The following is a 13,531-nucleotide window of genomic DNA, read 5'->3' as shown; positions in this document are numbered from 1 at the left end:
AAGTTTAAAATGTGAACAACAGTATTTCTAGAAAAATACTCCTAGTGCTTCACTATTAAGTAATGATATTAGTTGTTTCTTATAGTTTTTTTCATGAAAATGGAATTTTTTTTATCCATAATCCTAATAGATGTTAGTATATTACCTAAAGAAACACTGGTAGAGATCATTGCAACTACAAATCTTAAAATTTTGGTTTGGGAATAGTCTTTCTATTTCATATCCTAAACATAATTGCCTTTAAAATCACAATTTCAACCCTATGAGGCTAGCAGTAGTTATACTTTTAAATTGCATTAAAATTAAAATAAGCTTAAGAAAATAGTAGCAAGGACTAGAGGTCTAATGCCACTAATTTTAGTAATGTTAATCTGAGAAGAACCCAAACATGTAAATCTTATGGGGTGTTTGAACACATTAGGAATGCAGCAATCCAGGGGACAGAAGATACCTGTTTCAGAGCTTTAGGCCACTATCACTGCTGGAATAATAAAGGGCTAGCACTGCCTGGCTTTACTCACCATGTTATTTTTAGCTTATTTCATCTTGCATGTTGTACGCTTTTTTGGTAAACTCTTTGTTAACCATTTTAGAAACAAGGTTGAGTATGTGTCAATAAATTCTGGGAATTTTTGAGCTGGGTGAACTATGAACAACTTAGGTTTGTGATAATAATAAATTATGGCTTACCTGGGAACTGAATCTCTGGTTTGTGTGGTGGTCTTTCTATCACTCCTCCACATTTTTCCTGTTTCATTGCTGTGTGGAGTTTCATGCTCATTACTCACTTACGTTAACCCTTTTGGTCACTTTGGCTGTTGCAGATTCCCTCAAATACTGCAGTGGTTTATTGTCCTGTTAACCTTGGATTAAACCAGTTAGGTCTGATTTTTTTTTTCTTCTCTTGAATATATTTGATTGCTAATAGGTTACTAAAATATAACCTGTGTTTCAGGTCTCAAGTATCCCTTCATGAGATGCCTTTCTAGCCTATTTCATGTAAAAGTTGATGTATCTTTCTGTAGGCCTTCCTGCATGATTATGTTGTTTGACTCATATGGCATTTATAGATTGCCTCATGTCCTATTCTTGTTTTTATTAAAATTTTTTTAATGTTTATTTTTGAGAGAGAGAGAGAGAGAGAGAGAGGCAGAGAGAGAGGCAGAGAGAGAGAGAGGCAGAGTGTGAGTGGGGGAGGGACAGAGAGAGAAGGAGACAGAATCTGAAGCAGGCTCCAGGCTCTGAGCTGTCAGTACAGAGCCTGGATGCGGGGCTTGGACCCACGCACCGTGAGATCATGACCTGAGCCGAAGTTGGATGCTTAACTGACCAAGCCATCCAGGTGCCTGGCCTCAAGTCCTCAATGAGACTTGTATCACTTATGACATATTACATTGTATATTAATAACTTACGCTTTTTTTCTTTGTGCAGTCTTTGAAAAAAAGCTCTGTACCTTATATACTCCTGTATTTTTCAAGGAGCTTAGTGCTATTCCTTGTAGGGATTAAGTACTCATTTTTTCGTGTATTCTCTTCACAGAACAGCTTGCTTATTTAATGCTTATTTGAAAGAAATATTACTCCTACTGCCTCAGTAAAATGGACGCATTAAACATATACACATACAGCTATCATACAGATCAAGTCTTCATGCACATTGAGCACATGCATTTTGTTGACTCCACAGTCATGTACTAGTTGCACCCCTAGTGGGGTCTTGACCATCTTTGTGCAAGAGGACAGGAGAGCCATAGTGGCATTAGGCTGTGAGAAAAGTTAATTCATGTCTATCCCCAGGGCAGTCAGGGTTGCTTTTTTGTTTTTTGTTTTTTTTTTTGTTTTTTTTTTCTTTTCCTGGAGTTTGACTTGAGAGTAAGCATTAAAACCATCTCTAGAAGATTTTATATTAACATTGGCAAGAAACAAACAATTGACATCAGGCATAAGTCTTAATTTGCGTTATGCTTTTGGCGCATCTTTGCTGGGAAAATTATGCTAATCCTCACCATCTGCAGCTACCAGATGTGCCATTGAGAGGTGCACAAGTTCCTTTCCAGAAAACTGCTCGATGTCGAATGTCAATCATTCCAGTTAAAATGACAGCACCTACCATCAGAGGAGGGAGAACAACTACAATTCATGTTTTTTCTTTACCATCACATACAAATCAGGATGATTAATACTGTGATAAATGTAGCTGACAGAGGAAGACTAACAAATGTAGTTGTTCAGTCCATCTTTTGTTCTGTTGCAAAATAGCTATAGAATCTGTTAAAGACTATCTCATTGAATATACATGTACAGTGGGTGTGGTCACATTCTGCTGACTGCATTACATTTCTTGGCTTGTATGGTTTATTATATTAAGAGAATTGGCTGGAAGGGTGTCAGCAGATGGTGCTAGGCACAGAGTAAGTTTTATCATTGCATAGTTCAGTATGCTTCCAGGAACTCTCTCTCAAATATGATTTTTGAAAATAAAATTGTTCATTTGAACACACTGACAGGTTCTTCCTGAGATTCTTATATCGTAAAAGACATTGCCATCGGTTTACTGGAACTATGATTTTGTTCCTTTTGGTTGGGAGAGAGAGAACAAGAGAGAGTGAGAAGTGGTTATAATCGACTTTTATCTGAAGTCTTTTCATGTTTTACCTGGGTCTGGATGTATCTACATTTAGACATAATAGAAATCCTTTATGTTTTAGTTTCATGCCTTTTTAATTTTGGCAGCTACTGCTAAACATTGCAAGAATGCTAAGGCACAGAAGTAAGTTGAACTGTTGAATGTACCAGGTACACCCTAAAATTCCATTGATTTCTAGAATATTAATGAATAGCAGTGTATGCCAGCGGCTGGAACTTACTGTGAGCTCTCCTTGCTCAGGAATGTGTCAGAGTGGGGAGCAATGTCTTCCTCTCCGCTCCCTCATTCTTCGCTCAAGTTCCTGCCAACCACACTGTGCTGTTGCCTAAAGAGGCTTTGTGTGGAGCTAGGAGAGTATTTTCTCATAGCTCAGGTATTCTGTAAACTTGTTCCAACCATTGTATCAGAAAAAAAATGTATTTTGATTTAAATCCTTAGGGAATGGGGAATTCCCCCTTAACTCTGCTAAGTGCTGTTCTTATTCTAGTTCTGTCAGGAAATGAGGCAGTTTTTAGTTGTTATTATGTCTACAAACTGCCTTTAATAAATATCCAAAGGCCCCTGTTTGTGCTATATTGGTATATGGTGGTGTTCTTAAGTCCTGAGTAAATGGTAATTTATAAAGGAATACGAAGGAAGAGCCAGCTTAGTCCAAAACATACGGGTCCTCCGGATGAGGAGGAGATCATAAATGTTAACAGAATTACACTGCTTTGCCCTTTTTGAATAATAGTGCCCACCTACAGTTCGTCTCAGAGATAAATGAAACTATATGTTTTATTTTCTCAGGACTGAGGAATAGAGCCTACTAAGAAAAACATTTACGGCAATTTTCACTCATCTCTTTGCCTTTTCCCTCCTTGTTCCCACTGCCTAGACATTTGTCACTTGACTTATGCAAACTGGGCTCAACTCCAGGTGGATTTTTACTCTTTCTTCAGGCTTAATTTACTCATCTGCTTTGTGGAGTGCAATTTTTGACTTTTCAGGGAAGAATTCTATGCTTGCTTCATTCTGAACCCTAGCCTCCTTCTCTTCTACTCTGAGTGAACTCCTCCCATTGTTTAGTAATAAGCTAGCATCTGTCTTTGTCACCTGATTGAATCCTGATGTGTTGAGATTGACTTTTTTTTTTCTTTTTTCTTTTTTCTTTTTTTTTGTTAGATATACCTTTGAATCAGTCTCTGGAACATTTTAGCACCTATTAAATATTTGTTGAGTAAATGGATGAATAATGGTTATTTTTCTTATATGGAGAATTTTCACGTATGGAAAATCATCTTTGTTATCTTCATCTTTAAGGCTCATGAGTGTATAACATTTCAGACTATAAATTCAAACAAAATAATTTGTGTCTATTTTAATTTTGAGATAAGTAATGTGTTTTTTAAGTTATCATTGGCATTGCTAATGTTAGGCTTGAAATATTGATACAATGGTGTATACATGTATGTTTTTATAAAGTCTTATTACTTTTCTGTGTTTCAGTCCAGTTTTACATTTGGAATATTATTTGTCATGCATGTTTCACATTAAAAAAGGAGTTAGCTCATTGAAAATCTTAACAGCGAAAGTTACTTTTAAGTTTTATTTGGGGCACCTGGGTAGCTCAGTCGGTTAAGCGTCCGACTTCAGCTCAGGTCAGGATCTCACGGTCAGTGGTTCGAGCCCCGCGTCGGGCTCTGGGCTGATGGCTCAGAGCCTGGAGCCTGCTTCGGATTCTGTGTCTCCCTCTCTCTCTGCCCCTCCCCCGTTCATGCTCTGTCTCTCTCTGTCTCAAAAACAAATAAACGTTAAAAAAATTTTTTTAATAAATTTTATTCATATATGTATGGTACAGGCAGAACATGGCATACATTTTGAAAAAAATTTTTAATCCTAATGTCAGTAAATTATTCGTGACATTTTTATCTGTACCCCTGCATATCTTTTAAAACGTGTTTATGTACAAACTTTTAAGCAAAAACATCTCACTGTACATATTGTTCTTTAACTGAGCATCATTTTTGAGTTGACAAAATTACCCAAAACATTTTAGGGTAGAAGTTGCCATTTGATGAGCATCTCTGCAGATGATGCTCTCATTGAAACTAGAAGGTCAACCATATGGAGAGGTTACAAATAAAATCTGCTGGCCTTCAAAATCCTCTTATCAGCCACCTAACGGGGTCAGATACTGACAATGATGCATCTGAGAGCAGTGAGTAAAGACAGATTGCAGAAGTTTCATAATTGTGAATTGTGTTCTCAGTTTATTCATTTTTGCTTATGTTTGTTCCCAGTCTTGAGGGTCTCTGGACTATGCACATTTAGGTGGCAAATCTCAGATGTAACCCCCGAAGGGCTAGTAGTCATTTATATACTCATGCATGAAATAAAGTATTTTATGATATGTCAATCAAATGTGCTCAGAAATCAGAATCAAGTTTTTTACCAAAGTAAGTTCCTTCTAAATGTAGCCAGAAAGAGCTACTTTGTCATTAAAATGAATGAATATTCATTTTTAGAACAGACATGTTGTTTGGATTGTGTTAAACATATGTCTGTTAGTGAAAGTGTGAGTCACAAAGAAAATTTCATCTAAAAATAATATCTATAGAAAAAAACAATAAATATACACACAGAAAAATATTTCTTTTTTCTGTTAACTGTTACTTCTTTATTTTTAATGCTTGTGATATCATTTATTTATTTTCTGTTATTAGAAATAATGGGTGACCATGTTCAGAGGTGTAAGCAACCCAAGTGTCCCATCGTGGGATAGATGGATAAACCATATATAATATAATATATCAGATGAAATATTATTCAGCCTTAAAAAAGGAAGGAAATTATGGCACATGCTACAACATGGATGAATGATGAGGACGTTATGATAAATTTAAATAAGCCTGTCACAGAAAGACAAATACCATCTGATTCCACTTAATATGAGGTATATAAAGTTGTCAAATTCATAGGAACAGAAAGTATAATGGTGGTTGCCAGGATCTGAGGAAAGGGAGAAGCAGGGAGGTGTTTAATGGGTACAGAGTTTCAGTTTTGCAGGGTAAAAAAGGTTTGTAGGTTGGTTGCACACCAATGAACATACTCAACTCTTCTAAACTGTACAGCTAAAAATGGTTAAGACAGTGAATTTTAAATTATGTGCATTTTACCACCATAAAAAAAGAGAAACTGGAGAGAAAGTATAATTTTTAGACTGGAGCTTATTTATTTTTAGCTATAATTGTTTCTACAGAATATATACATAGGACTCGTCTTAGGCCTCTGAAAAGGTTATGATATAATACATGTTACTGGTCAAATGCAGGTATATAAGAAAACCTAGTTAAGGTTCAGTGGCAGGTCACTTGTCCCTAAATTGTTTTATTTACTTTTGGTGGAAAACACTGGACATTGTAAATTGTTATTTGTGGAATAATTAAAAGCTAACTAAAGTATTGAAATCACTTTTTTCAAATATGTATTTAACAGAGCTCCTTTGCTTTTTTAATGGCTAGTAATTTATAATCCAGAAACATTGATTTATTTACATATTTATTCACTGCTTAGTATTGTGTTGGAGAATGATTTGGGTTCAGTTATTTGATGATGAATAATTTAAGTCTTGTCCTCAAGGAATCTGAAGTCAACTGGAGTGGAGTTGGGGGGAGGGAGAGTAATAAACAGAAAATTGTAATAAAGTACCATAAAGATTATGAAAGGGGTAAATTAAGAGTGTGATGGGAAAAGATAGGAAGTTTTGAGAGTTCAGGGTTTCTGTTTTGGGGCTTCAAGGAACAGTTTATGGAAGAACCAGTAGCTTTGTTCAATGAGAAATGTAAGTTAATTAGGTGAAATGGTTGGAGCAGAAAATGGAGGGAACAGTAAATGCAGAGGCCTATGGGCAGAAGATTTTGTGTTTCAGTTTTGCTAGCGTAGTCCTGTATGTCTGTTGTCCTGGAGTGCGTGGTTTCTCTTGCACTGTTCTAAGTCCAGGTTTGATGGCCTGCCTGTAGGGCTCAGAAAACATGGCTTAGTAACTTAGAGTAGTTTACTGTGCTTGGAACATTGAGTTTGGGGTGGCGGAGTTAAGAGATGCCATAGGGAAGGAGAGGCTTTATTATGAAGATATATGCCACCTTGTAGCACGATTCTGGTAAAGAACCATGCCAGATTTTTATAGAAGAGATTATATAGAAAGGTGTGTACTTTAACATTTTGATGCTGGATTCACTGAAGACAAGAGGTTGAAATAGAACAAGAGGCAGGACCATCAATAAGGTAGCAGTATAGTGGGAGCAATAACTGACATTGGTTGTAGTGATAGAAAGAAGTGAGTGAATTCCAGAGTTATTAAAAAGCTAGACTTGCTCTGTGCCACATCTATTGCAAGAATGAAGACCGTTCTCAGAAATCAGACTGTGGACATTCCAGAAAATACCAACATTGCTCTGAAGGGATGAACTTTTATTGTGAACGGCCCCAGAGGAACCCTGCGAAGGAACTTTGATTGCATCAATGTGGAACTCATTCTGCTTGGAAAGAAAAAGAAGGGTCTCCGAGTTGGCAAATAGTGGGAGAATAGAAAAGAACTGGCTGCTCTTTGCATTGTCTGTGGTCACATACAGAACATGGTCCAGAGCTTCCGTTACATGATGAGGTAGATGTATGCTCACTTCCCCATCATCGTTGTTACTTAGGAGAATGGTTCTCTTGTTGAAGTCATAAATTTCCTGGGTGAAAAATACTTCTGTGGGCTTCAGATGAGGCCAGGTATTGCTTGTTCAGTATCTCAAGCCCAGAAAGGTGAGTTTATCTTTGAAGTAAATGACATTGAACTTATATCAAACACAGCTGCTTTGATTCAGCAAGCCACAGCAGTTAAAAACAAGGATATCAGAAAAATTTGGGATGATATCTATGTTTCTGAAAAATGAACAGTTCAGCAGGCTGATGAATAAGATCTAAGTTGTCCAGCTACAAAACCAGCAAGATGTTGCAGGAGTTTTCAGACTTACTTGTGATACTTTTTAAAATATTTATTTATTTGTTTTTTGAGAGAGAGAGACAGAGACAGAGTGTGAGCAGGGGAGGGGTAGAGAGAGGGAGACACAGAATCTGAAGCAGGCTCCAGGCTCTGAGTTGTCAGCACAGAGCCCGAGGTAGGGCTCGAACTCACAAAGTGTGAGGTCATGACCTGAGCCAAAGTCTGATGCTTAACCAACTGAGCCACCCAGGTGCCCATGTGATATTTTAAAGATGCAATAAAAACTGTGCTGATTTGGGCTTTTTTTTTTTTTTTTTTTTTTTTTAAGACTTAAGATTTAAGATTATTGAGCGTGAGTTTGTGTGTATGTGTGTTTATGGGGGAAGGAAGAGGATGACATTATGGCTTGGACTGTTGAGTGAGTGTTGGGGCAGCTCCCCATGGTAAGGACAGAAAAGGAAGGAGAGGGCTTGGGAAAACACAACCATCTTCACTGAAGCCTTAGAAGGGGATGGATAAGCCTAGTGAGGGTCCATGAAATGGGACCAAAAGAAGTCAAAAATAAGGACCTGAGTGGGGGAAAATGAAGAATTAACAGAGGATGAATAGCTCACAACCAAACCTAGGCAAACTAACAAAAACAAAACAGCAAACAAAGCAAAATTGAGCAGGGGTGGGTCGGAGAGGGAGGAGGAAAGCACAGAGTGTCCTTTTAAGAAACCAAGGGAGCAGGGTGTTTTGGGAATGGAGCCTATCAGGGAAGGCTTTGGCAGCAAGGTCCGGGTGGTGTGCTTGGTGGAAGGCATTTTAGGAGTGCCGTGGGGCTCAGGGCAGGTTGAAATGGGTTGCTGAGTTACATGAGAAGTGGAGGCTAGGAGCCAAGACAACCATTTCAAGAATTTTTACTGCAAGGAGGAGGAGACAATAGAGTAGAAAGAATTATACTAGAGAGGATATGATAATATAATTTCATCTTCATTTATTAAAAATTTTTATTGTGATAAAGTATACAGAACATAAATTTATCACTGTATTCATTTTATGTATACAGTTCAGTGGCATTAAGTAGATTCGTGATGTTGTGCTATCAACACCACCGTCTAATTCCAGAACTTTTTCAGTCTCCCGAACAGAAACTCTTTACCGGTTAGACAGTAACTTTCCATTCCTTCCTCCCTCTAACCCCTGGTAACTTCTAATCTCTTTCTGTGTCTCTTAACTTGCCTATTCTAGATATTTCAAGTAAGTGGAATTATCCAGTATTTGGGTCTGGTTCGTTTCACTTAACCTAACGTTTTCAAGGCTCATCTGTGAGGGGCGCCTGGGTGGCTCAGTTAGTTAAGCATCCAACTCTTGATTTCGGCTCATGTGATCTCACGGTTGTGAGCTGGAGCCCTGCATCAGGCTCTGCACTGACAGCACAAGCCTGCTTTGGATTCTCTCTGTCCTTCTCTTTCAGCCCCTCCTCTGCTCTCTCTCAAAATAAATAAAAAGTAAACTTTATAAAAAGGCTCATCTGTGTTGTAGTATATGTCAAAACTTTACTCTTTTTTATGGTTGACTAGGATCCCGTTATATGTGTATGCTACAGTTTGTTTACAGATTCATCTGCAGACACGTGGGTTGTTTTTGCCTTTGGGCTGTTGTGAATAATACTGCTGTGAACATGGGTGTGAAAGTATCCCTTTGAGTACCTGTTTCCCATTCTTTTGGGTATATACCTAGGAGTGGAATTGCTGAGTCATGTGGTGATTCTATGTTAACCTTTCTGAGGATCCACCAAACTTTTTCATAGCGGCTACAAATTTTACATCCCTCACCAGCAGCATGTCAGGGTTCCATTGTCTCCACGTTATTGCAAATACTTGTTTTCTGTTCTAGGTATGGTTTTTGGAACTTAATAATGGTAATACTTCCTCCCTTCTGGGCTTTTGTGGAGTCCCCTGCCCCTTACTCCACCTGCCAATTTTATCAATCTGTGAGCCATTATCTCCATTTCATAGGTGTAAAAACTGAGGCTTTGAAAAATTCAGAAGTTTGCCTAAGATAATGGCATTGTATCTCTCAGGGCAAAATCTTCACAGCTGTGAAGGCTTAGCATACACATATTCATCATTGGTCCTTATTTTTCCCCTCATTGAACTAAAACCGAAACTAAACTAAAGCTGAAACTAAAATTAAAACATGAGCTAAAACTTAAAGCTGAAATGTGTAAGATTTACAAAGCAACCTGCTTATTCAGGATACATGCAGCTTTTACATATATACTACCAAGCAGTGAAAATATATGCTAATACATGTGGCAGCTGCATTTGATCAAATTGTTAGAGAATAGATCTTAATAACATTTAAAATAACTGCATGAATTTGATCTGTGAATGAAGAATTTTCCATTTTGTGTAGTCTTTAAACTCTTTTGAACACCCACACCATCGGCGAAAGTAAATGATACTGTAGTAATACAACTTATAAATTATAAAATAAAAATCTATTGTATAAAAGTAAGAATACAAAATGGAATAGTTTAATAGGAATAGAATCTCCATTTTCTTTCTCTGTACGTTGGGTTTTCTTGCCCATTTCTGGGATGGGTACACCTCTACTTGTGTGCACTACTCATAAAAAAATGGCTAACAGCCATCTTGTGTGTTATGTTCAGGCACTTTTTAAAGCCAGTATTTAAAATATCCTTTGTGTTAAAGGGTATTTACTCAGATTAATTCACAACTGCATATTGAATATTTATGCACAAAGCGTTTTTTTGCATATCGTGATCTTGCTTTGCTCTCTGCAAAATATGCAATGACATTTAATTGAAACTATATCTAGCTGAAGTTCTCAAAGCTTGTCCTTAAATTTTTTTTTTTTTTCAACGTTTTTTTTTTATTTATTTTTGGGACAGAGAGAGACAGAGCATGAACGGGGGAGGGGCAGAGAGAGAGGGAGACACAGAATCGGAAACAGGCTCCAGGCTCCGAGCCATCAGCCCAGAGCCTGACGCGGGGCTCGAACTCACGGACCGCGAGATCGTGACCTGGCTGAAGTCGGACGCTTAACCGACTGCGCCACCCAGGCGCCCCTCAAAGCTTGTCCTTGAGGAAGTACCTCTAATTGTAGGAGAAAAGGAGTGTAAGCGACATTGAATTTACTTGTAAAGCAAAGTTTGCAACCTTCTTCGAAAACTTATATTTAAATTGTCTTTGGAAAAGCGAATGAGGTGATAATTTATCACGTGAAGTTGTGCTGATGTTTCGGCATTTTGTAGAAAAACACAAATATGTAAAACCTAATAGAATGTCAGGGGGAAATTGGCAAAGAACTGTATGTGATCTCAGGGGAACAATGTCTAAAATACATATATATTTTTTAATAACCTGAATTCACTTGAATATATCTGTTTTGACTGCTTTGGATATCTATTTGCTCCATAGCAACTACCACACAGAAATATTCAAGGGGGAAGAAAGAAAAGGAAGGTATTTGATATGGAGATTTTAAATGGCTTTTTGAGTCCAAGCAGTCAGCTGTTTTCCTTTTGACTGTAGTAATTATTTAAGAAGATTTGAAATGTATTTTTGTGGTTACATTTTAAGTATATTACTAAGTTTTCCCTCAGTGGTGTGTTTTTGTTTTTGTTTGGAGGGGGTAAGAAATAAATGAATTTCCTCTCCTGAAGCAACATCAAATTCAATTTTTCAAGGTCAGGATGTATGAATTTTATCCTCTGTGGCTCCAGAAAATCTAATAGCTCAGTGCAGGTGACGGTCTAGCTAAATTCCAGGATGACACCAATGGGTGAGAAGAGTGACATCATGGGAATAGCTTATCAATGAATACAGCCACTGTTATACTAGGTCTGGAATAAGGAAAAGATGACAATTTTCCATTTGTCCAGGAGAGTCAAGAACACTTTCTAAGTGTGTTTCACATTTTTTTATATACCCTTTTCACTCTTATTTTAAGAAGATTAGTATATGGTAATTTGGGCCAAGAGGCTTACCATTTCAGAGCTGACTTGATTTCCAAACATGTTATCATCTCTTTTCGAAAATACGTTAATAAATGAGACTCACGAGGACCCAGACCTAGAAACAAACACCTGGCAGACAGTTCATGTAAAGCAGATAAGAGCACTTACTGTCACAATCAGAGAGATGGTCTAGATGTGCTCTTTCAGGCAATGATGATGATGGTGATGATGATGGTGATGATGCTGGTAATAACAGCTAATGTTTGCTAAGAATTGTCTGGAACCTATTTTGCTAAGAACATTGTATGTATTACCTCATTTAATCCTCAGAACTTTGCATGTATTATCTCACTTATAATAATCTCCTTTTTATTTATTTTTATTTTTTTAATGTTTTTATTTATTTTTGAGACAGAGAGGGACAGAGCATGAGCAGGGGAGGGGCAGAGAGAGAGGAAGACACAGAATCCAAAGCAGGCTCCAGGCTCTGAGCTGTCAGCACAGAGCCCGACGCGGGGCTTGAACTCATGGACTGTGAGATCATGACCTGAGCTGAAGTCGGACGCTTAACCGACTGAGCCACCCAGGCACCCCAATAATCCCCTTTTTATAGATGAGGAAACTGAGACATAGGACAAGTCACTTGTTGAAGATCACATATTTAATGGCCAGGTCAACTTAAGAACTCAGGCTTTTTGACCACAAAGACTGTGTCTACTATACTGCCTCTGATTTTGATAATAATGTTTTTGGCAGATGGTGATCACAGAAGTTGCTTTAAGTCACAAATTTCCAGTACTCTTTTTTTCTAAGGCCAAACCATGTAGCTTTTATCCTCCCAAAATTATAATATTTTCACTTTTATAGTTTTAAAGAGGAAGGTGTGAAAATTTGAAATGTTATCTATTCTCATTTAATTTCCTACTTTACATCAAAAGCATATCATACCCAGATCTAAATGTCATTACCGTTTGTTTCTCACACTTAACGAAAGGGAAAGTTTCTGCTGAGTTTTGAGCAGAGAGACTCACTTACAGGAGTGTAACCATGCTCAGCAAAGTTTTGGCACTTGTGTTTGGCAAAACATCCCAGGCAGATGAATGATTCATGTGGCAGGATCACTGCTGCTCAAAAAGGTGCATTAATATGAATATTAGCACCTCTAAGTGTTTGTGAAATAACCTTAATGGAAGGACTAGAATATTGACAAAACATTTTCAAAAATTTTTTCTATATTTAACAGATGAAGATACAAAGAGTAATTTATTGCAGAAATCCATGATGATTCAATTCCAAGTTGAATGTGATGTCTATAATTATGTTTTAGAAGAGTATTAAACAATATGGATGTGATATCTGGTTCTTAAATATCATCGTTACACTGAGTTCTAAATATAATCCATCTATAACCATACTTACAACAGATATTACTATGTGACAAGCAATACTTAGATGTAACAAGAAAGAAATGGAACATTCAAACTTATGTGATTTCGGAATAATTCTTAGCATTTCTCCAGGGGTTATTAAGGCAAATGAAAGGGATTTTTACAAGGTATAGTTGTGTTGAAGTTTTCCTCCTCAGAATTCACATTATTGCCACAGCCTACGAATGACAAACATTTGTGGACTATGGCAGCAATCTGTTGGGTGTTTCAGTCTATTTTGAGCTGAAATTGATTAGCACTTTATGAAAAGTGTACAGAAAATTGCCATGCTTATCAAGGCAAATCAAGCCATAATTCTGCCTTTTTTTTTGTACACCTGCAGCTATGAATATTTTTTGGTGGATACATTGAGATGTGCTCAAGAATATACATATCGGGCTGCATATCGTGCAATTTATTCTGATCTTACTGACAGTTTGCAAACAAAAACTCAAAACAAGATGCAACTGTGTGCGGCTCCCACACTGTAGGTTCTGATTTTGGCACCCATGAAT

The 13,531-nt window shown here is 37.3% G+C and overlaps 1 protein-coding gene and 1 pseudogene across 3 annotated transcripts in view; both read left to right on the top strand.

Annotated features, from left to right (window-relative positions):
* The window catches only part of PRKD1 (protein kinase D1), a 328,453-nt gene that overhangs the window by 50,142 nt on the left and 264,780 nt on the right, over nucleotides 1-13,531 (top strand). The gene's annotated exons all lie outside the window — the stretch shown is intronic.
* On the top strand, nucleotides 7,027-7,593 carry LOC122222418 (annotated as a pseudogene).

Source organism: Panthera leo, chromosome B3, assembly GCF_018350215.1.
Source record: "Panthera leo isolate Ple1 chromosome B3, P.leo_Ple1_pat1.1, whole genome shotgun sequence".
Taxonomy (NCBI): Eukaryota; Metazoa; Chordata; class Mammalia; order Carnivora; family Felidae; genus Panthera; species Panthera leo.
The sequence above is the reverse complement of the archived record's forward strand: the minus strand, read 5'-3'. Positions and strand labels throughout refer to the sequence as shown.